Below are 22,109 nucleotides of genomic sequence, written 5' to 3'. Positions count from 1 at the left end.
CCTCCCAAAGAGCTGGGATTACAGGCATGAGCCACCGTGCCCGGACCCTAGCTTGTTTTCCCTGTGCTTCTGTTCTATGGGATATAAGTCAGGCTTCCGATAGCCCCCGCCTTGGGTTTCATTAATTGGCTAGAATGACTCACAGAACTCAGGGAAACACATTTACCGGCTTCTTACAGAGGCTATCATGAAGGATACAGATGAAGAGATGCACAGGGCAAGGTGTGGGCGAAGGGCATGCCACCCTCCAGGAACCTCCACACGTTCAGCTACCAGAACCTAGGCCTTCTGGATTTTTATGAAGGCTTCATTATGTAGGCAAGATTGATTAAACCATTGGCCACTGGTAATCAATTTGACTTTCAACCCCTCTACCCTCCCCAGAGGCTGGAGGTGGGGCTAAAAATTCCGACCCTCTAATCTCACTTTCGTCTTTCTGGCGACCAGCCCACATCCAGAAGCCACCCAGGGGCTGCCAGCCATCAGTCCACTGATGAGCTAACAAGAGACACTTCCAGCACTTTGGGAGGCCGAGACGGGCGGATCACGAGGTCAGGAGATCGAGACCATCCTGGCTAACACGGTGAAACCCCCGTCTCTACTAAAAAATACAAAAATCTAGCCGGGGGAGGTGGCGGGCGCCTGTAGTCCCAGCTACTCCGGAGGCTGAGGCAGGAGAATGGCGTAAACCCGGGAGGCGGAGCTTGCAGTGAGCTGAGATCCGGCCACTGCACTCCAGCCTGGGCGACAGAGCGAGACTCCATCTCAAAAAAAAAAAAAAAAAAAAGAGACACTTACTGCTGGGAGCAGTGGCTCACGCCTGTAATCCCAGCACTTTGGGAGGCCAAGGTGGGTGGATCACTTGAGGTCAGGAGTTCGAGACCAGCTTGGCCAACATGGTGACCCTGTCTCTACTAAAATACAAGAAAATTAGCTGGGCATGGTGGTGGTTGCCTGTTATCCCAACTACTCAGGAGACTGAGGTAGGAGAATCACTTGCAGCCAGGAGGCGGAGCTTGCAGTGAGCTGAGATTGTGCCACTGCATTTCAGCCTGGGCAACGGAGCGAGACTCTGCCTCAGAAAAAAAATAGAAATTAAAAATTAAAAAAAGAGACACCTATCACTTTGAAAATTCCAAAGATTCCACCGGGCACAGTGGCTCACACCTGTAATCCCAGCACTTTAGGAGGCCGAGGTGGGCAGATCACCTGAGGTCAGGAGTTCGAGACCCACTTGGCCATCATAGTGAAACCCCTGTCTTCACTAAAAATACAAAAATTTGCCAGGCATGGTGGTGGGTGCCTGTAATCCCAGCTACTCAGGATCCTGAGGTAGGAGAATCACTTGAAGCCAGGAGGCAGAGGTTGAAGTGAGCCAAGATTATACCACTGCACTCCAACCTGGGCAACAGAGTGAGGCTTCGTCTCAGAAACAAAAAACAGAAACAAAAAAAGAAAATTCCAAGTGTTTTTAGAAATTGTATGCCAGGAAATTGAATGAAAACTAAACATGTATTTCTCAATATCACAGGGCCTGAGAAATTAATCCCTTGCCTGGGATCAAAGGGACTAGGAAGGGCAAGACACAGCTCTTCCAGTTCCCGGGGCCAGGGGTTGCTTTGCGATACTTACGCCCATTCAGGTAGCCTTTCAGACTCTGCACAGCCAGAAGGCTTGCGTTTCCTTTGTCAGCAGTGTATGCCAGGATTTTCTGTAGTCATTCAGCAGTGAAGAGTCTTAAAATGAACAAAATGTGACAAAGGAGAAGAAGATAGTACATTTGCTGGGTGAACTGAAGGGCCTGACTCTTGGGGCTTTAGGTCAATGATAAGAAATAGATGTCAAGAGATTAAATGATGGCATCATTGAAGAGATAAGTGGCCTCATCCTCTTTCTCTGTCTTAAAAAAGAAGGCATCCCATCAGGTGTGAATAGTAAGGAACAGGTGTGCAGTGCTCTGCGCTAAAGTACCTCTCAAATCTGCAATCTCAGGTAAACTTTCCCAGCTGCCTTGCAGGTGGGAGGGGCAGGCGGGATGCTCACACGGCTCAGGTCTAGATCATTCAGCCAGAATGCAAACAGAGCCGGGATCCAACCCAGACTGGCCAGTCTCCAGGGGCAGCCTAGACTCTAAGACCAGGCAAAGTTGGTTCCAAGCCAGGCCTTCTCACCTGTGCACCTTAATTTCTGATCTTGGATACATGGCCTCACTTTACTAAATATAGCTTTTAATGGTTATGGTCATCTGTAACTCAGAATAGTTATGTGAGGCTTAAATGAACTGGTTTCTGTAAAGCAGCTAGCATAGTGCCTGCCACTGCGCCTCAGTATATGCATCTTCCCGTCACTTCCCCAAGCCATGGTTCCCCCAAATCTTTATAATCCCAAGAAACTTTATGTGCATTCGGGTCTGAATGCTGAAGGCAGAGGTAGAAGGAAATAGTGCTCAGCTGGGGCCAGGAGAAGATAAATCCCAGCTGTGGTGTTTGGTCAACAATTATAAGGGCTTTGAGATGCTTCCTACCCTTGTGTTTGGCTTTCTGGGCTGAGGCCTGGGGATTGCTATCTAGTCCAAGCAGGCTTGCCTCTCAGATGGATGGGAGATGAAGGAGGTAATAGAATGAAGCACTGGGAAAAAACAAAATGCAGCAACACTTCCAGAATCCATCATCTTCCAGGCAGAGAAATGGGCTGGATCTTTTTTCTCTTTTATTTTTTTTTCTTTTTTTGGTGGGGGGAGGGGTGGTGGAGACGGAGTTTTGCTCTTGTTGCCCATGCTGGGGTGCAATGGCACGATCTCGGCTCACCGCAACCTCCGCCTTCCAGGTTCAAGTGATTCACCTGCCTAAGCCTCCCGAGTAGCTGGGATTACAGGCGTGCGCCACCACGCCCAGCTAATTTTGTATTTTTAGTAGAGATGGGGTTTCTCCATGTTGGTCAGGCTGGTCTCAAACTCCCGACCTAGGGTGATCCATCCGCCTTGGCCTCCCAAAGTGCTAGGATTACAGGTGTAAGCCGCGGTGCCTAGCCCGTTTTTGTCTTATTTTTTTGGGGGGGGAGAGTTGAAAGCCATATTTTGAGGAGAGCAGTGTCTGGTGTGTCGTCTGATGGCATCGTGCTCCTGGCTGGTGCTTCTCTGGCAGTGGAGTGAGACCTAGGTGGCTGGGAGGTAACCAAAGCCACATACTACGGATGCTACGTGGATCGTGAGGAAGGAAATAGGAACAGTCCTGTGGAGAACAGCTGAAGCAAGAGTGCCCTCGCTTGATTAGGAGGTCTGTCTATCAAGATTTTAATTTCATTTTTGTTTTGTTTTTTTGAGACAGGGTCTCACTCTGTTGCCCAGCCTGGAGTGCAGTGGGATGATCACAGGTCAGTGCAGCGTCAACCTTCTGGCTCAGGTGATCCTCTTGGCTCAGCCTCCCGAGTAGCTGAGACCATAGACTCACACCGCCATGCCTGGCTAATTTTTAAAAATTATTTGTAGAGATGGGGTCTCCCTATGTTGCCTCGGCTGGCCTCATACTCCTGGACTCAAACAGTCCTTCTGCCTCAGCCTCCCAAAGTGCTGGGATTACAGGCATGAGCCACCATGTCCAGTCTACTAATATTTTAGTAAACACAAACCTGTCCGGGTGCAGTGGCTCATGCCTGTAATCCCAGCATTTTGGGAGGGGGAACTGAGAAGATTGCTTCAAGACAGGAGTTTGAGACTGGTCTGGGCAACAAGAGCGAAATGTTGTCCAAAAAAAAAAAAAAAAAAAAGACTGGGAGTGATGGCTCACGCCTGTAATCCCAGCACACTTTGGGAGGCTGAGGCGGGTGGATCACGAGGTCAGGAGTTTGAGACCAGCCTGGCCAGCATGGTGAAACCCCTTCTCTACTGAAAATACAAAAAATTAGCTGGGCATGATGGCACCTGCCTGTAGTCCCAGCTACTTGGGAGGCTGAGGCAAGATAATCACTTGAACGCGGCAGGTGGAGGTTGCAGTGAGCCGAGATCCTGCCATTGCACTCCAGGCTGAGTGACAGAGCGAGACTCCGTCTCAATTAAAAAAAAAAAAAGTTCACAAAACTTGTCTGTATTCTTATCTGTAGTAGGCAATCTTGTGAATATGCAACAGACTTGTTATGCAAATGGAGATTTAAGATGAGGTTCTGAAAGGATCACCAGTCCTTGCCACCATCGCTGCAGCCAGCCCTTACTATGTAAAGATTTGAGAACCACGAGTGGCCTTTCCGACTCTTGATGTTGGCTTTGCCCTGGTTCCCCCACAATTCTCTCCTTGCTCTCTATGCTTTTCTGGGATGATTTTTAATCATTCCTGAGGAATTTCCTAAGGTGACTCAGCTTTTGCAATGTGATTAAAAATAAGATTGTCTCTTGGCAAGTGTGGATGTCTGGGGCTCAGGGAGTGACTGGGATAGATCAAGTTTGCTCCCTGTGGCTGCTGTCATTCATCCTTCTTGGCTACAAGCTCTGATATAGGGAGAAACAAGTTTGGGAACTCTAACAACATGGAAGTGAGATGTGTACACCTGAAATAAGAGGTTGGCTGGGCGTGGTGGCTCACGCCTATAGTCCCAGCACTTTGGGAAGCCAAGGCAGAAGGATTGCTTGAGCCCAGGAGTTCAAGACTAGCCTGGGCAACATAGCAAGACCCTGTGTCTACAAAAAAAATTTAAAATTAGCCAGGCGTGGGGGCTTGTGCCTGTGGTCCCAGCTACCTGGGAGGCTGAGGAGGGAGGATTGCTTGAGCCTGGTAGGTTAAGGTTGAAATGAGCCATGAACACACTGCTACACTCCAGCCTGGGTGACAGAGCAAGATCCTGTCTCAAAACTAAAATAATAAAAATAAAATAGACTGCTGCAGGTTAGAGAGATGTGTCCATTTTATAGAGGAGACAGATTATCAAACCTGCTTCAGAATGTTGCCTGACTCCTTGGTTAAACCTTCCCTGGGCTTTGTGGCTTCTCAAAGTAGGGGAGAGCTGAGATTCGGGACAGTGGGGGGATCCTACTGCTGCGGAGAGTTCCGAAACCTCCCAGTCTTGATCACATTCGCAGGATAGGAAGGCACTGCTCACAAGCTCCAGGTAGACAGCTGAAAATCAAACTTTATTTCATTCCATTTTATTTTTACTTTTATTGTCATGTGCCCCTTTAAGATGCTACTTACTGGCTGGGCTCAGTGGCTCACGCCTGTAATCCCAATACTTTGGGAGGCCAAGGCAGGTAGATTGCTTGAGGTCAGGAGTTCAAGACCAGTCTGACCAACATGGTGAAACCCCATCCCTATTAAAATATATATATACAAAAAGTAGCCAGGCGTGGTGGCGCACGCCTGTAATCCCAGCTACTCGGGAGGCTGAGGCAGGAGAATTGCTTGAAGCCAGGCAGTGGAGGTTAAAGTGAGCCGAGATCGCGCTATTGCACTCCAGCCTAGGTGACAGAGCAAGACTCTATCTTAGAAAACAAACCAACAAAGATGCTACTTACCCGTAATACTTATGTATCTGATCAACATGGGATAAAAACATTTTATTTAAGAGTCAGGCCATCCAGTGAAATAAATGATTCTGGTTCCCACTCACAAATGAGCCACAGAATCATGAAGTCACGTGAGCTCAAAATCTGCTTAGTTAACTTGTTAAATGGTTTTAGAACTGGCAATTTTGCTATCCTACCCCAAGGTGGGATTTTAAAAAGTCCATAATAGCTATTACATGACTGAAGACAAGCCTTCATCTGTGCATCCCCAGTAGCTAGCACAGAGCCTGGCACATTGTACATGCTTATAAAAGTTGAATAGATTTATCTGCATGCAAATTGCTAACAGGGAAAAGGGCCCAGCTACAGAGTGATGTTGCTTGTGAAGTCCAGCAAGCAGGAAAGGCAAACTCATATCCAGAATACATGTGGATTACATGCAAAATGAATTGCAACCCCTCATACTGGGTAGAATGAGGCCCAAGTTGTCTCCTTGCAACTGAGTTGTTTCCTCGAGGACTGTGCTATGTCATGGCCTCAGCACTGGTCTCTGTTGTTGAGTGATTGGACATTTGGCAACAGTGTAGCTACATCAGGCCCAGTGAATTGGGGTCCATACCGCTAAGCTCATGCATAACCTCTATCCCTGCCACCATGGATACTCCCTCTTTCATTTCTTGTTCCAGTCTTGGGAGAAGTAGGGGATGGTGGCCAAAGTCAACTGGTCAACTAGACAAACTGTAGTGCCTCCTCCATGTGGATGTTCTCCATGTGGGCATGAACGTGTGACACATAGATCTTTACGTTTCATGTCTACACCCACAGATCCATACTTATGCCCCTTCCCCAGACCTTTGTTTTTAAAATCTCTGATCTTCAAGTTTTTCTTCTTTAAGCCCCTGACCAACAATCAAGTCATCTGCCAGAGCCCATGAATCTGTATTTACCGAAGTAAAGCACTGGGTGTACTGTCCAAAGTTCTGCCCATCGGGAGGATTTCCCCTCAATGCTGTCTCTCAGGGCCACCCTTGGTGCAGGTGTAGCCCAGTTTTGGCTTGCACCACTAAGCTACTCATCTGTAAATTAAGTTTAGCCTTTTTCTTCCTCTGTCAGTTGATCACAAGTGACCGTCCCCTGCAATGGCCAGTAGTGAACAAAGGAAGGGATATGCGTGCAACAGTGGTAGATTTCCTGGGGCTCTGGGCCACCTGATCATGCAGTTTACTTATGCCCTTGGCTTTGCACATGTCTGATCCTACAAACACCACTTGCATTTTATGATGTGCTGCTGCCGCTAATGACTTCATGAGTCAGACAAAATATAGTTCATTATGGCCAGTTCTGGCCATGTTGTCTTTAAGTGGCTCATGGTCAAGTGATTTTTTTTTTTTTTTTTTTTTTTGAGGCGGAGTCTCGCTCTGTCACCCGGACTGGAGTGCAGTGGCCGGATTTCAGCTCACTGCAAGCTCCGCCTCCCGGGTTTACGCCATTCTCCTGCCTCAGCCTCCCGAGTAGCTGGGACTACAGGCGCCTGCCACCTCGCCCAGCTAGTTTTTGTATTTTTAGTAGAGACGGGGTTTCACCGTGTTAGCCAGGATGGTCTCGATCTCCTGACCTCGTGATCCGCCCGTCTCGGCCTCCCAAAGTGCTGGGATTACAGGCTTGAGCCACCGCGCCCGGCCGGTCAAGTGATTTTTGAAAGATAAATCATTCTCTGCTGCAAATGGCATAACTAGGTTTCTGAACCCTAGCGACTTACATTGCGAATCATAGATTGAAATTTACCATAGACCCACCCAGCGTCTTTTCCCACCATACCTACCTCTGTACCATACGGTCTGCCTGGTCATAGGGTACAAGTGGCAGGGGTGCTTTCAATAGAACTCTTCCTTACTCTGGCTCAACTTAAAGCTGGCAACTTTTGTGTCCTCTAGAATATGAGTTGAGGCAGAATTCTCAAATGTGGCTATCTTTAGAACCCAAAGAAGCCAATCAGGCATTGCCTTTTCTTCTTTGTGGTGAAAGATGTGGCTGGGCGCGGTGGTTCACACTTGTAATCCCAGCACTTTGGGAAGCCGAGGAGGGTGGATCACCTGAGGTCAGGAGTTTGAGACCATCCTGGCCAACATGGTAAAACCCCGTCTCTACTAAAAATACAAAAATTAGCCAGGCGTGATGGCATGTACCTGTAGTTTCAACTACTTGGGAGGCTGAGGCAAGGGAATTGCTTGAACCCGGGAGGTGGAGGTTGCAGTGAGCCGAGATTGTGACACTGCACTCCAGCCTGAGCAACAGAGCAAGATTCTCAAAAAAACAAATAAACAAACAAACAAACAAAAGAAAAAGAAAGAAAGAAAAGAGAAAGATGTGTAATGCAATAATTTTTTCATTACTTTGGAGAGGATATCCTGGCATGCACAGACCACTGAATCTCTGAAGCTTCACTGATTTTGCAGACCCCTGAGTCACGGAAAATTTATGTCCCACCTCTGGGGTGCATGTGTCTTATCAAGGCTTCCAATGTCCTTTTCACTCCTTGCTCATCTGATTAGATCAAATGATCATTGAAAGAGTGAACTAATGCCATGTTATTTGGGCTGTCCAGACAATCTATTTTTCTCTGGACTAAAATATGACAAAGGATGGGATAATTAACATGGTCTTGGAGCAAGTCCGTTAATTTATATAATTATCTGTCCTAAGTAAATGCAAACTGTTTTTAGTTGTTTTCGGTGGTGATGAAAAAGAATCCATTTGCAAGATAAAGAACCAGATGCCATGCATCTGAGCTCATGTTAATATTTGCCAGCAGATGTTCTACATCTGGCAGAAGCAGCTGCAATTGGTGCTGCTGCTTGGCTGAGATTCCAAGAACTACCCTCGCATAACAGCAGCATCTTCCAAATTCCTTGCCAGGATCTAAAGTCCATATAATGGGAAAACGCTTTTTTTTTTTTTCTTTTTCTTTTTTTGAGATGGAGTCTTGCTCTGTCACCCAGGCTGGAGTGCACTGGAGTGATCTTGGCTCACTGCAACCTCTGCCTCCCAGGTTCAAGCGATTCTCCTGTCTCAGCCTCCTGAGTAGCTGGGATTACAGGCACATGCTGCCATACCCGGCTATTTTTTTATATGTTTAGTAGAGATGGGGTTTCACCATGTTGCCCAGGCTCATCTCAAACTCCTGAGCTCAGGTGATCAACTCTCCTCGGCCTCCCAAATTGCTAGGAGCTTACAGGCGTGAGCTACCATGCTCAGCCAGGAAAATGCGCTTATATCAATAATTTCTCCCTTCACCTTACTTTATGTTCCATGCCTTCCCACCCCACTTTTGCCTCCCTTCCAGGGCATTCAGAATCCAGGTCCACATGTTCTCTTCTGGGTCCTGGGGGTACATAGTGGTTCCATCCAGCATCTCCTCTGAGAGGAAGACAGGCACCCCCTCTCCTGCTGGCCATTATGCTAATGACCAAATAGAGGTCACAGTTTATGCAGCCGAGTTATGTCATAACCTAAACCTAGTTATTAGCAAAATGGCCAGCAGAAGAGGTGAGGCTTATCCTCTGTTGTCTTGGAAGGCAAATGAGTCCACATAATCTTCAGGCAAGAGGGAAAATATCTTTTCCCGGCAAAAACAGGCCAGGTCTTTCAAGGGGTTCAAGATTTTCAAGTGCATTGACCCAGATTTATCCATCCCAAATTATAGGTTCCAATACTTCCCAACCAGTGCCCTGACCTTGGCATAGCAGACATGCCTAGACTGACAGTTCAGCCTTCTCTGGTGTTCTATTACTCCTGTAACTGTGCTTTGGCCCTAATCCTTTTTCTGTCCTGTAGATAATGGATACGAGTCTCAGCCAAGGAGGCCCTCAGGGTTTCATGTCCTACGTCCGGGGTGCATATGTCTTACCAAGGCTTCCAAAAGAAGTCTCACTCCTTGCTCACCTGATCAAATCAACATAATGTCATTGATTAGATCAATATGATGTCATCAATTAAAGAATTGATCAGGGCTGGGTGTGGTGGCTCACGCCTGTAATCCCAGCACTTTGGGAAGTCGAAGCAGGTGGATCACATGAGGCCAGGAGTTTGAGACCAGCCTGACCAACATGGTGAAACCTCGTCTCTACTAAAAATGCAAAAATTAGATGGGTGTGGTGGTGCATGTCTGTAATCTCACCTACTTGGGAGGCTGAGACAGGAGAATCACTTGAGCCCAGGAGGAGGAGGTTGCAGTGAGCCGATATCATGTCACTGCACTCCAGCCTGGATGACTGAGTGAGACTGTCTCAGAAAGAAGAATTGATGATTAATCATTTTCAGCCTTTCATTAACTTTCTGGAAAGCGTCAGTAGCCACCAGTAATAGCTATCTGACTCTATAGTCCTTATAATTACTTTTTCTTTAATTCTCAAGCCACCAATGACTTCCTTCCACCATTTACCACCCAGTTCACCAATACCCCCACAGCTGGGCAATCAGTGCTTCAGTTCCAGACAAGGGATCTGGGCACTCTAACTCTGCATCCACCACAGTCTTCACCATTGTTGTCATTATCTTCATTCGTTAAATTTTACCATGTACAGTCATTGTGCTAGGGGTGGAAACTAATCTTTATGGAGCACATACCCATGTTAAGCATTGAGATATGATTATTCTACCTTCTTATTTAATCTTTCTGGAAAAGAAAAAGACACCTGAAACTCAGTTGAGGTAATTTGCTCAAGATCACTCAGTTGGTGAGATTTGAGCCTACAACTTTATGCCGCTGAAACCCGTTACGACATAATGCTTTCCATTCTAGAATTTGTTTTTATTATTTATTTTATTTATTATTATTATTTCTTGAGATGTAGTCTTGCTTTATCATCCAGGGTGGAGTGCAGTGGTGCAATATTGGCTCACTGCAACTTCTGCTTCCTGGGTTCAAGCAATTCTCCTGCCTCAGCCTCCCGAGTAGCTGGGATTATAGGAGCCCACCACCACACCTGGCTAACTTTTGTATTTTTAGTAGAGACAGGGTTTCATCATGTTGGCCAGGCTGGTCCCGAACTACTGACCTCAGGCGATCCACCCGCCTTGGCCTCCCAAAGTGCTGGGATTACAGGCATGAGCCACTGCACCTGGCCTCTGTTCTAGAATTTTCAAAGTTGGCTTAAAATAGAACCATCACCATCATAAGGAAAGTGCTTCCTGAAACATTCCCCTAGCAGCTCCAGGGTTAGGGCCCTGCATGCACAAAACCTCTATCCTTTATGCTGGAGGGACCCCCAACATCTTATTAAAACAGACTCTACGCCTGAGATTCCCCCAAAGTACAAATAACCCAGCTCCCAACCCCTTTTCTCACAGGTACAACCATTGGAAATAAAGGCCAAGCGGCCCAGACTGTGGCCGGGCAGGCTGTTTCCAGATCCTTGCCTGCCAGAAGGAATGAGCTGTGGCCGTTTTCCCAGCTCCCGCCATCCACTGCCAGAAAGCCCAGCTTCTCCTGCTCTGTGACTCAGCCTTGCAGGTGTTTGCATCTCACCCCCACGCCACCACCCAGGATGAAGAATGATGCGCTCACATCAGGAGGCATTAATGGCTTAGTAATCCCTTAGACACAGGAAAGTAGCAAAGGGGGGAAAATCTAATGTGACGGGCAAGGGAGTCTGGAAGCTGGCTGGGGAAGGACTGCAGGCCTTCCTAGAGGTAGCCAGCTGTCAAATTCCTTTTTTCAAGAGCCAGAGGCATTTCTTGTTTTCAGCATCTGTTGTGCTCAGGATCTGCCTGGACCTGAAGGAAACTGGGCATTAGTCCTGTTGTCTACTAGGAAACCCACTTCTAGCACCTTTAGAGGTGGGAGGAGGTTGCAGCAGTGACCTCCCACCAGAGTCTGCTGCTCTGAAGTCCTGGGAATGTATCAGCTTTGACTCCAGCCTTAATGCAAGCTGAGTCAGACACGTCTCAGCACCCTGATTCTGGGAGTTTACTTCTTGCCAGTGAACTTCAGCTTTCTAACTGTAAAAATGAAGACAAGTTATTGTCCAGCCTGGGCAGCATAGCAAGATCTCATCTCTTAAAAAAATGGAGACAATTATTTTGGCTTCACAACAATATAATTTTTTTTTTTTTTTTTTTTTTTTTGAGACAGAGTCTTGCTCTGTCGTCCAGGCTGGATTGCAATGGCATGATCTCGGCTCACTGCAACCTCCACTGCCTGGGTTCAAGCGATTCTCCTGCTGCAGCCTCCCAAGTAGCTGGGATTACAGGTGTGTGCCACCACGTTCAGCTAATTTTTGTATTTTTAGTAGAGATGGGGCTTTGCCATGTTGGTCAGACTGGTCTCAAACTCCTGACCTCAGGTGATCCGCCTGCCTCGGCCTCCCAAGGATTACAGACTCGAGCCACCACGCCCGGCAACAATATTCATTCATTCTTAATTCCCCAAATATTTATAGTATCTAACACGTGATAAGTGTACTAGTATGTTATAGGGATACAACAGAAAAGTAAAAACTAGGCCAGGCCTGGTGGCTCATGCCTGTAATACCAGCACTTTGGGAGGCCGAGGCAGGTGGATCACCTGAGTTCGGGAGTTTGAGGCCAGCCTGGCCAACATGGTGAAACCCTCATCTCTACTAAAAAAATACAAAAATTAGCCGGGTATGGTGGCAGGCACCTGTAATTCTGACTACTCGGGAGGCAGAGGTGGGAGAATTGCTTGAACCCGGGAGGCAGAGGTTGCAGTGAGCCAAGATCACACCATTGCACTCCAGCCTGGGTGGCAAGAGCAAAACTCTGTTTAAAAAAAAATACCCACAGCATCTCTTGCGTCAAGCTACAGCTTAGTGGGGCAGCAGATGATGATCAAAGGAACTCAACTGTGCCACATGTGATGAAGAGGAGTCCATGGTGCAGGGAGAGAGTTTCTTAGGGGATCCGACTTGGTTGATGTAGAGGAAGGTCAAGGAAGTTTTCCTAAAGTGATATTTGAGCTCATGTGGTGTTAGCCAGGTAAAGCAAGGCAATGGAGTGAGGTGGGAAGAGGAGGTAGGGCAGTGTTTGAGGCAATGGTAATAGCTTTGGAAAGAGGGAATATGGTTTGTTTAAGAAAGTGCTAGAAGCCAGCATGCTGGCATGTGCCTACAGTCTCAACCACTGAGGAGGCCAAGGTAGGATGATTGCCTGAACCCAGGAGTTTAAAGCCAGCCTGGGCAACGTAGGCCCCATCTGTTAAAGAAAAAAAAAGAGAGAGAAGGGAAGAAAGTACTGGAGGCCACTGTGGCTGGGACCTCCAGGAGGAAAACCATGCGGAATGGGGCTGAGGTCTCAGGGGCCCTGCAGTGTGATTTTTATGATAAAGTCAACGCAGACCACTGAAACCATCTAAGTAGAGAATAATGGATTCAATTTTCAGTTTGAAAAAATTGTTCAGGGAGGACTGTGGGGAATAGACTGGAGGTGGGGCTACTGTCGTTGTTTAGTGGAGAAAAGTTGGAAGTTTGGCTTAAGAAGATCAATGGCACAGAATGAAATGTCTCTAAGTTTATGGCTTAAGCAACTGGAGTTCATGTTGGAGAGAGCTGAAGACATGGGTGTTGCTGAGCTGCCTGGGGAGAAAATATCTAGTAAGAAAAGAGGGGAGATAGGTCGGAGCCTATAGCAATTCTAATCATCAAAGACGGTAGAGAAGAGGCTGAGCCTGCCAATGAGACAGAAGTGAATTAATGAGATGAGGGTGAAACCAGAGGCTGTGTCTGATGGAAGCAAGGTGTATGTCTCAAAGGAGGGACTGTCCCTCAAATCTTGCTGAGGACTGAAAAAGAGGGAAAATGCTATTTTTTTCTGTCTTTCTTTCTTTCTTTCTTTCTTTTTTTTTTTCCAGACAGGGTCTTGCTCTGTTGCTCAGGCTGGACTGCAGTGGCATGATCACAGCTCACTGCAACTTCAACTTCCCAGGCTCCAGTGATCCTCCCGACTGAGACTCCTACGTAACTGGGACCACAGTTGCACACCATCATGCCTGGCCAACTTTTGTGTTTTTGGTAGAGACGGGGTTTTACCATGTTTCTCAGGCTGGTCTCGAATCCCTGAGCGCAAGCGATCCACCCACCTCGACCTCACAAAGTGTTAGGATTACAGCTGTAAGCCACTATGCCTGGCCACCCTTTTTTTTTTTTTTTTTTTTTTTTAACACATGCAGGTCATTTAAGTACTGAGAAGCAGTTGATGTGTTTGGGTGATATTTGCAGATTGAATGGAATAAGGCATGGTTTCTTAAACTTCAATCATTTGTATATCATGCTAAGGGCATCTATAATAGCCCTGTAATACTATTACTTAACAGTTTTTCCTGGCCGGGCGCAGTGGCTCACGCCTGTAATCCCAGCACTTTGGGAGGCCAAGGCGGGTGGATCACGAGATCAGGAGATCGAGACTATCCTGGCTAACACGGTAAAACCCCGTCTCTACTAAAAATACAAAAAAATTAGCTGGGCGAGGTGGCAGGCACCTGTAGTCCCAGCTACTCAGGAGGCTGAGGCAGGAGAATGGTGTGAACCCAGGAGGCGGAGCTTGCAGTGAGCTGAGGTCGGGCCAATGCGCTCCAGCCTGGGCAACACAGCGAGACTCTGTCTCAAAAAAAAAAAAAAAAAAAAAGTTTTGCCTTAAATTACTTAATTTCTTTTTAACATGGCACATTTATTTTGAAAGGAAAGTTTTGTTTTTTCTTTTTAGATGGAGTCTTGCTCTTTCTCCCAGGCTGGAGTGCAGTGGTGCGATCTCGGCTCACTGCAAGCTCCGCCTCCTGATTCCTGCCATTCTCCTGCCTCAGCCTCCCGAGTAGCTGGGACTACAGGTGCCCGCCACCACACCTGGCTAATTTTTTGTGTTTTTAGTAGAGACAGGGTTTCACAGTATTAGCCAGGATGGTCTCGATCTCCTGACCTCGTGATCCGCCCACCTCAGCCTCCCAAAGTGCTGGGATTACAGGCGTGAGCCACCGCGCCGGGCCAAATAAATGTTATTTTTAAATTAAAGCACCGCTGGTTACTTTAGATATCATATTGTCATCCCAGTTGACGAAGACCCCCATAATCTGGCCTCTGTCTAACTCTCTTCTGTTCCTGTGTACCCTTTTTAAAATAACAAGGAGGTTCTCAATCTGCAGACTATGATATGGGGAATGAAAGATAGCTTAGGAATGGAGAAAAAGGGGAAGGCAGGAGAGGTTGTGGAAAAGGTTTATTTATTTATTTTTTACATTTATTTTTGTAGAGACAGCATCTTGCTCTGTTGCCCAGGCTGGTCTTGAACTCCTAGGCTCAAGTGATTCTCTTAACTTGGCCTCCCATAGTGCTGGGATTATAGGTGTGAGCCACGGCACCTGAGTGGAAAAGGGCTTTTCTTCAGTCATTAACATCATCAGCATGTCCTGTTTGGCCTTGTCTTGTTCACTGGGAGCCTCCAAGTTTCTCTCTATGACAAGGAAAGGATTAGATGTAAAGAGGAGGGATTCAGAGATATATGTCCTATCTACTCAGACTGGGCCATCCCTATCTAAATCTTCCTGCTCATCACACATAGCCATCGACCCCTGGAACAGGAAATTGAGGGACGGAGAAATCTAAGGAAAAAACAGAACTCCTAAATATGCCTCCTCACACCTAAGGTCAAGTGCAAATCCCAGGCAGTACTCTTCATGGTCTGATCTCAAGCCCTCCAACCCTGTGTCTCATCCTGCACAGCACACCCTCCAGCCCAGCTCCTCCTTGCCCCACTAGCACCCATTCCAATTTCTTCCTCCAAGCCTTGAATTTTTATGCTTGCATCTTAGATGCTCTTGGTGTTTCCTTTCGATCTTGCACGGATCTTACTCCAGGGAATATCTTTTATCCTAAAATATCTCCTGTAGTTATGGCATTGACAGGTGCATTTATATTTAACTTTGAATGTGCTCATGGGCTCAGTGAATATGAATGGATTTGGCTTACTCTCATACAATAATTAGTGAGGATTGCGCGATAGGCAAAGATGTGCTTGATACAGCAGCTTTGCTCATTGGGGAGGTATGAGTGGATCATGTCTTTTCTGTTTATGTTCTCAATTGTGCATCGACTGGGTTATTTGTTTCCAGCCTCAGGAGCTCTGTTTAAGCCAAGAACACAGCTGGGAATGTTCCTCTCCTGGGTGGCAAGTGTTACAGAATGATTCAAATCATGGAAAAGCACGTACTTAAAACTATCCAAGGGCTGCCAGGCCACCTTTAAATCTCTCTCTTTAAAGTGTTAGCTTTTTGGTATATGGATTTTTGGTGTTTTGGTGAATAAAATTACTAACACAATCTACTTTGGAGATATACATACATATATATAAAATATATATTTAGACAGAGTCTTGCTCTGTTGCCCACTTGCTCTGTCTCCCAGGCTGGAGTGCAGTGGTGCAATCTTGATTCACTGCACCCTCCACCTCCCGGGTTCAAGCAATTCTCCTGTCTCAGCCTCCCAAGTAGCTGGGACTACAGGCATGTGCCACCACGCCTGGCTACTTTTTGTATTTTTAGTAGAGACAGGGTTTCACCATATTGGCCAGGCTGGTCTCGAACTCCTAACCTCAGGTGACTCACCCATCTGGGTCTCCCAAAGTGCTGGGATTATAAGCATGAGCCACTGTGCCCAGCCTGGACTGATATATTGGATTAAAAATTTGAATTATAGGCTGGTCATGGTGGCTCATGCCTGTAATCCCAGAACTTTGGGAGGCCAAGGCGGGCGGATCAGGATGAAGTCAGGAGATCGAGACCATCCTGGTTAACATAGTGAAACCCCATCTCTACTAAAAATACAAAAAATTAGCCAGATGTGGCATGCACCTATAGTCCCAGCTGCTTGGGAGGCTGAGGCAGGAGAATCACTTGAACCAAGGAGGCAGAGGTTGCAGTGAGCTGAGGTGGCACCACTGCACTCCAACTGGGTGACAGGGTGAGACTTTGTCTCATAAAGCAAACAAACAAGCAAAAAAACTGCCTAGCCGACAGAGTGAGACTTTATCTCAAAAACAAACAAACAAACAAAAACACTTAAAAAATAAAAATTTGAATTATCTTCAAATGTGATGGGGCTATGTGCTTACCAAAAATAAAATAAAATAATAAAATAAAATAAAATAAAATACTACCGAGGTACACGAAGACTAAACTGCCCCTTGGACATGTGCACAATGGGTAAAATGTGCCCCTCCCGCCCCTGCCCGGCTTCCTACCAAGGCCGTTGACTCTTTGTTGCCCTCTGCTGTTCCTCGTGTTGGCTACATCGAGTTACTGCAAATAGAAACAACTCTGCAAACTGACCTAGTGACAAATAATCACATTGAACAAATTTCCTGACTGGTTTTAACAGCATCGACATGAATGTTCCATTCTCAGTTACTGAAGATGAAATTCTAAACATTAACTAAAGTTAATACTTTCAAAAATTTCTCCCAAAATTGGTAAAAATTAGAATCAAAAATTCTGTTATGAAATAAAACACTTCTATTACATTTCTCAGCCTAAAATTTGGCATTTCATGTGATAGAATTAATTCTAGATAGTTCTTATTTCTTTTAAAATATTTGAAATATTATTTCTATTTTTTTCCAGAACACAAACTTTTTTTTTTTTTTTTTTTTGTCACCCATGCTGGAGTGCAGTGGCACAGTCTCAGCTCACTGCAACTTCCGCCTCCTGGGTTTAAGTGATTCTCCTGTCTCAGCCTCCCAAGTAGCTGAGATTACAGGCATGTGCCACCATGCCTGGCTAGTTTTTTTTTTTTTGTATTTTTAGTAGAAACAAGGTTTCACCATGTTGGCCAGGCTGGTCTCGAACTCCTGACCTCAGGTGATCTGCCCGACTAGGCCTCCCAAAGTGCTGAGATTACAGGCATGAGCCACTGCACCTGGCCTGAACTTACTATATATATATTTTGCTGCTCCACTCAACGAAAGGGACACTTTATTGAGGCTCCAGGGCCACGGGGCCTGGGCGGGAGGTTGCCCTTCAAGGAAAGAAGAGCCTTATTTGACCTTCTTCTTGGGGCGCAGGTTGTTGGTGTGGCCACACTTCTTCTTGCGGCAGTTAACAGCACGAGGGTGAAGGCGAGCATAGCACTTGCGGCAGATCATCTTGTTGCAGTTGTATTTCTGGGCAAGCTGGCGGAGGGAAGGCTCAATAATGCCACCTTGCAGGCACAACACCAGGTGCAGGGTGGACTCTTTCTGGATGTTGTAGTCTGAGAGAGTGCGGCCATTTTCCAGCTGTTTGCCGGCAAATATCAGATGCTACTGGTCAGGTGGGATACCCTCCTTGTGTTGAATTTTGGCTTTGTCATTCTCAATGGTGTCACTGGGCTCGACCTCAAGGGTGATGGTTTTGCCTGTGAGGGTCTTCACAAAGATCTGCATGTTTGCGTCTGCCGCACGACTGCCGCCGCCAACCAGCTCAGCCGCCTTGCTCCAAAATATATTAAAAATTCAAGAAATACTCAAAACTGACAAGAGTTTAAAAAGCCATTTTTGATATGCTGATACATTTGAATGAGATGATTTTCCTGTGTAGCCTCATTTTGGGTTATGATTTGATGTATTTAAGCATTTCCTTTTTGTGCAATAAGCCTCATGGCTGCTCACTTAATGCAGGCACTTAATGTGAGTTTAGTAGTTTATGGCTTAAAAATCTTTCTCCTTTTTTCTGAGTGCAGTGGTACAATCTTGGCTCACTGCAACCTACAATTCCAGGGTTCAAGTGATCCTCCCACCTCAGCCTCCTAATTAGCTGGGATTGCAGGCGTGTGTTACCACACCTGGCTAATTGTTTCGTGTTTTTAGTGGAGACAAGGTTTCGCCATATTGGTTAGGCTGGTCTTGAACTCCTGACTTCAAGTGATCTGCCCCCTTCAGCCTCCTAAATTGTTGGGATTACAGGCATGAGCCACCGTGCCTGGTCTCTTAAAAATGTTTTTGACACATTAGCTCAGTTTATCTGCACAGAATTTCTGAGAGATGGTGTTTTTGTTTTTCAACCAGTTAGGCAGGTACCTCTGAGAAGATGAGCAATTTCCCCAAAGGAACCCAATTCAGGCTATTAGAAACCCCCAAAATTTATATAATTCAGCTGTAATGCAATGTGTATTGGCTAGCATCAGTGATGTACCACTATTATTTTATCAAGTCCAGGCATTTCCATACAGTAGTACTTAGAACTCTCCCATGGGTCCTCCTCTTGCAATCACAGCATTTGACACTTTTGACTGGATGCTTTTTCATCATAGCAAATATTTATTGAGCAGCTGTTCTGTACCAGTCCCAGTGCTAAGCGTTCCTGTGTATCCTCCCCACTGAAGTCTCAACAGTAACCTGCTCACTAATGGATCTCAAATCTATGTCTCCAGCCCAGGGCTCCCTCATTCCCATTTGGTTGCCTAACACCTGCTAGAAGGTGGCGAAAGAGTCATAGCAAGTACTGCAATCATCTGCCCACTATTAGAATATCTAAATACAAGGCGGGGCGCAGTGGCTCACGCCTGTAATCCCAGCACTTTGAGAGGTGGAGGCAGGCGGATCATGAGGTCAGGAGATCAAGACCATCCTGGCTAACATGGTGAAACCCTGTCTCTACTAAAAATACAAAAAATTAGCTGGGCGTAGTGGCGGGCACCTGTAGTCCCAGTTACTCGGGAGGCTGAGGCAGGAGAATGGCGTGAACCCGGGAGGCGGAGCTTGCAGTGAGCTGAGATGGTGCCACTGCACTCCAGCTGGGCGACAGAGCAAGATTCCGTCTCAAAAAAAAAAAAAAAAAAAAAAAGAATATCTAAATACTTGTCTTTCTACCTTCTACTGAGCCTGCAAGCTCCAAGAGAATCAGAGGCAGCACATTTTTCATTTGGCTATCTCTACAGTCAATTTAACTTTTAACACAGTGGTTTCTCAATGTTTATTGGCCTCAAGGTACATTGTATCTAGTATGTTTAAATCAAACCAAGAAGGAAGAAATAAAATTGGTAACTTTGGCCACTAGATGTCACACCACACTTGATGGTCAACAGAAAATTCCTGGCCTATGTTATTCCAAATTTCACCTCAATTATAGTATGAAAGCGAATCTTGTGTTACTGTATTCATTAATCTCAACCATTTGGAACAAAGTGTCAATGAGACTTTTCTTGGTATTAGTGTCAACTTTTAATTACTCATTTTTATGGGAGGAGAGAATGTCTGGGGATAATGTGCAAATAATTTGTAGTTGACTTAGAAATTTATCATGTGACATTTTTCCAGTCTGTTTGCCTTTTTAATTGTCTATGGTTAATATTAATTTGCATTCTGAGTACTGTGTAAGATAAATTAGGTGTAGTGAGGTAGGGATTAATCTGAAATTAACAATTTTATTAAGCAAAATTTTGCTGATGCCATCCTTGAAATTGAGTCCTTCAGTGGATTCCCATTGCTTTTGTTTTTAAATTAAAATAATTTTTTTTTGAGATAAAGTCTTGCTATGTTGCCCAGACTGGTCTTGAATTCCTGGGCTCTCCTGCCTCACTCTCCTGAGTGACTGGGATTACAGGTGTGTGTCACCGTGCCCAGCTTCTGTTGCTTTTAGAAGGGCTGGCCAGGTGTGCTAGCTCATTCCTGTAATCACGGCACTTTGGGAGGCTGAGGCAGGAGGATCACTTGAGGCCAGGATTTCAAGATCAGTCTGGGCAACACAAGAAGACTCCATCTCTAGAAAAAAAAAAAAAAAAAGGAGGACCAATATACTGAATGTGGCCTACCTGGCCCTGCCTGCTTGGAAACCTACAGAGCTCCTCCACCTCTCTCCTAGGACATGCCTCCTCCAGCTGTGCCAACCTTACCTGCCGAATGCGTTGGACCCTTCCCTCCTATTCCATCAGATTTCAGTTCAAGAGCCACTGCCTGATGGAAGATTTCCACGACCTCCCACTGTGCTATTGTCCTATGTCTGCTATAACAAATCACCCCAAATTAGCAGCTGAAGACAACACACATTCTCTTATAGTTCTGGAGATCAGAAGTCTCAATGAACCCCACCAGGTTAAAATCAAGGTGTCAGCCTTTGGGAGGCTCTAGGGGAAAGTCTGTGTTCTTTTCTTTTTCTTTTTTTTCTTTTTTTTGAGATGGAGTCTCGCTCTGTAGCCCCCAGGCTGAAGTGCGGTGGCGCGATCTCAGCTCACTGCAAGCTCCGCCTCCCAGGTTCACGCCATTCTCCTGCCTCAGCCTCCCCAGTAGCTGGGACTACAGGCACCCATCACCATGCCCGGCTAATTTTTTGTATTTTCGGTAGAGACGGGGTTTCACTGTGTTAGCCAGGATGGTCTTGATCTCTTGACCTCATGATCCGCCCGCCTCCGCCTGCCGAAGTGCTGGGATTACAGGCATGAGCCACCGCGCCCAGCCCTTTTCTTTTTTTTGAGACAGAGTCTCTCTCTGTTGCCTAGGCTGGAGTGCAGTGGCACGATCTTGGCTCACTGCAACCTCTGCATCCCGGGTTCAAGCGATTCTCCTGCCTAAGCCTCCTGAGTAGCTGGGATTACAGGTGCGTACCAACACGCCCAGCTAATTTTTATATTTTTAGTATAGACGGGTTTTCACCATTTTGGTCAGGCTGGTCTCGAACTCCTGACCTCATGATCTGCCCACCTTGGCCTTCCAGAGTGCTGGGATTACAGGCGTGAGCCACCAGACCCAGCCATTTCTTTATCCATCTGCCATTGATGGACATTTACATTTGATTTGATGTCTTTGCTGTTGTGAACAGTGCTGCAGTGAACATTTGCATGCGTGTGTCTTTATGGTAGAATGACTTACATTGCTCTGCGTATATACCCAGTAATGGGATTGATGGGTTGATGGTAGTTCTGCTTTTAGCTCTTTGAGGAATAACACTTCATGAATTTGCGTGTCATCCTTGTGTGGGGCCATACTCATCTTCTCTGTATTGTTCCAATTTTAGTATATGTGCTGCCAAAGAAAGTATGTGATAACATTTTCTTTTCCTTTTTTTGAAACAGGATCTTGCCCTATTGCCCAGGCTGGAGTGCAGTGGTATAATCAGAGCTCACTGCAGCCTTAAACTTTTGGGCTCAAGCAATCTTCTGCCCCAGGTTCCTGAGTAGCGGGACTACAGACACTCACCACCACTGCTCAGCTAATTTTTCTTTTTTTGATACGGAGTTTCGCTCTTGTTGCCCAGTCTGCAGTGCAATGGCTCGATCTCAGCTCACCACAACCTCCGCCTCCCAGGTTCAAGCGATTCTCCTGCCTCAGCCTCCCAAGTAGCTGGGATTACAGGCATGCACCACCACCCCAGCTAATTTTGTATTTTTAGTAGAGACGGGGTTTCTCCATGTTGGTCAGGTTGGTCTTGAACTCCCGACCTCAGATGATCTGCCCACCTCGGCCTCCCCAAGTACTGGGATTACAGGCGTGAGTCACCACACCCAGCCACGCTCAGTTAATTTTTAAAAAGCTTTTCTTTTTAGGCTAGATGCAGTGGCTCACGCCTGTAATCCCAGCACTTTGGGAGACCTAGGCGGGCAGATCACAAGGTCAGGAGATCGAGACCATCCTGGCTAACACTGTG

General features: G+C 46.3%; 1 non-coding gene and 1 pseudogene across 2 annotated transcripts; both read right to left on the bottom strand.

Annotated features, from left to right (window-relative positions):
- Positions 1-17,434: 17,434 nt before the first annotated feature.
- Positions 17,435-17,986, bottom strand: LOC117075197 (annotated as a pseudogene). Its single transcript, XR_004433876.1, has one exon. The product of XR_004433876.1 is annotated as a ubiquitin-60S ribosomal protein L40-like (transcript).
- Positions 17,987-21,397: 3,411 nt separating this feature from the next.
- Positions 21,398-21,503, bottom strand: LOC117076985. The gene has a single exon (XR_004434588.1). It is a non-coding gene; the product is annotated as a U6 spliceosomal RNA (small nuclear RNA).
- Positions 21,504-22,109: the final 606 nt, after the last annotated feature.

Source organism: Trachypithecus francoisi, unplaced genomic scaffold, assembly GCF_009764315.1.
Source record: "Trachypithecus francoisi isolate TF-2019V2 unplaced genomic scaffold, Tfra_2.0 Lachesis_group5, whole genome shotgun sequence".
NCBI lineage: Eukaryota > Metazoa > Chordata > Mammalia > Primates > Cercopithecidae > Trachypithecus > Trachypithecus francoisi.
This window is presented reverse-complemented; position numbering and strand designations above follow the sequence as displayed.